Consider the following 2539-nt stretch of genomic DNA (forward strand, 5'->3'; position numbering starts at 1 on the left):
ACAGTGTTATTAATTGCAGCTAAAGAATAGCTAGAATTCTAGTGTAGTCAATTTTCTTCAATTTAAACTAAATACATTGAAATTCTTACGTTTATAGTCTTGGGTGTTACAGGTGCATGCCTAGAAACTCAAGATCTGGTAAATTGTTCGAAGCATTATCAGATCCTGAAAAAGTTTTCAAGGCACTGAATTGTGCAACAAGAAGGGCAAGCAACAACAGAACTCAACAGAACAAATCGAACCAGACATGGGAGACGAAGTACGAATACTAAATAACAGAAACATTGTGAATGATCCGAACAATCAGGGTGTGGTGCCTCTTGTGCTAGAAGCAGCATTGTATGATTGGGCATAACCCACTGCCGACAACTTGGTAGCTACAATTGCAGTACCTCAGATACAAGCAGAATCATTTCAAATCACAAACAACATGCTACATTTGTTGCAGAACAAGGGACTGTTCTCAGGGTCATACATTGAAGATCCTCAGCAGCATCTGAAGAATTTCCTATCGATATGTGTCACGCAAAGGCAACCTAATGTGACACCAGAAGCAATAAAGTTGTTGTTGTTGTTGTTGTTTCCATTCTTGGTGACGGGAGAGGCTCAAACTTGGCTTAATTCACTCCCCATAAACTCCATCACTACTTGGGAGGAATTAGTCAAGCAATTTGTGAACAAGTTCTACCCACCCAATAAAACTGCTAAACAAATTGATGAGATATTGAGCTTCAGGCAGAAACCAACAGAAACATTATAAGAAACGTGTGAGAGGTTCAAGGGTATGCTAGTTAAGTGTCCATATCATGTCATTCTAGAGCAGATGTTGGGCCAGAGGTTTTACATGGGATTGGCAAACAACTTAAAGGCCAATATTGATGCTTTAACAGGTGGAGCATTTTTTAGCAAAACATTCAGAGAATGCAAGATCCTACTTGATAAGATGGCCCAAAACTTAGGATGGATGACAAGAGACTCTTGGCTTTGGACCCATACAACTCCATAGCTAAAAATATGGTCACTCTAATGACGCAAATGAGTATCCTCACCAAAAAGATAGATGAATCAGGTTAGAAGCAGCAAGTACACATAGTTGACGCAACTAATGGGGGCTTATGTACACCATGCATTAACCAGCCATATGTTTGCTCGTAGAGTGCGGAAGGTGACAACTAGCAATATCAGGAAGATATGAACTATGTGGCCAACTATGGAGGATAGAGGTAAGGTGGTCAGAATTGGGGTCAGCAGAATCAACAATACAGACCAACACAGCAGCATTACAATAACAACAACAATCCTAGAGCTATGCGACCACAAGGTCAAGTAAAGCCTTACAAAAGGCAACAGGGTAACAACCAGCAAAATCAGCAGCTGGATTATCACCAACCTCAACACCAACAGATTGTGAGACAAGATGATGGGTTTGCTGAACTTCAGGGAATGCTGAACAACAACAATAGAATGTTGCAGCAATTGAATGGATCTACTAAAAAATGCAAGAGAGAGTGGACTCACATGAATCAGCGATAAAGGTATTGAGATTCGGTTAGGACAGATTTTGATGGCACTAAATGATCGTCCCCAAGGGACGTTTCCTATAGACACATAAATCAATCCAAAAGAGCAGGGCCCGAAACAGCTTATGGCAGTGAGTCTATGAAATGGTAGAGACCTAGATCTGGAGCAAGAAATTGCTCGCGAAATCTGACCTACTGATACACTTGTGCCAGTATCCATTGAAATGGATGATTCAATAGGATTAAATAAGGTGATGGTACAATATGCACAATAGAACACCAGCAAAGAAAAAGAGGTTGCGAAGGAGACTGAGGTAGCACAAGAAACGACAATAGAAGTAGTGCCTAAGTAAGATAAAACTCAAATCACAGGAAAAAAGTGACCTCCAACACCATTCCCACAGAGATTGGCCAAATACCAAAAGGACGAGCAATATAAGAAATTCATAGAGATGTTGAAACAAATACAGGTGGACATTCCACTTACTGACGCTTTGTGGGAGATGCCTGGGTATGGCAAGATGATAAAGGATTTAATGTCTCGCAAATTTGACTTCCAAAACCTGTCCACTATTACATTGACACGGACCTACAGTACAGTCGTGATGAGACCCATAGCTGAGAAGTTATTAGACCCAGGGAGTTTCACAATCCCATGCACGATAGGCAGCTATGCTTTTGCTAAAGCATTGTGTGATTGGGGGGAAAGCATAAACTTGATGCCCTTGGCTGTCTACAAAAGATTAGGCATTTGGAAGAGCTAGACCCACGTCCATATTACTACAGCTAGCTGATCGGATAGTGAAGAGGCCCTCTAGTATCCTTGATGATGTATTAGCATAGGTTGGGAAGTTTGTGTTCCCGGTAGATTTTTCCATTCTAGACTAATGGGTTGTTGAGGAGATTCCCATAATTTTGGGAAGACCATTCTTGGCCACTGGGAGAGCTTTAACTAACTGTGAAACTAGAGAGCTCAAAATGAGACTAAATGATGAAGAAATAACATTCAACATGCAGAA

General features: G+C 40.9%; 1 non-coding gene across 1 annotated transcript; it reads right to left on the bottom strand.

Moving 5' to 3' along the window:
* Positions 1–706: 706 nt before the first annotated feature.
* On the bottom strand, positions 707–813 carry LOC138872229 (small nucleolar RNA R71). The gene has a single exon (XR_011400698.1). It is a non-coding gene; the product is annotated as a small nucleolar RNA R71 (small nucleolar RNA).
* Between the last annotated feature and the right edge of the window lie 1726 nt (positions 814–2539).

The sequence above is a fragment of the Nicotiana sylvestris genome, chromosome 6 (genome assembly GCF_000393655.2).
Source record: "Nicotiana sylvestris chromosome 6, ASM39365v2, whole genome shotgun sequence".
Lineage (NCBI taxonomy): Eukaryota > Viridiplantae > Streptophyta > Magnoliopsida > Solanales > Solanaceae > Nicotiana > Nicotiana sylvestris.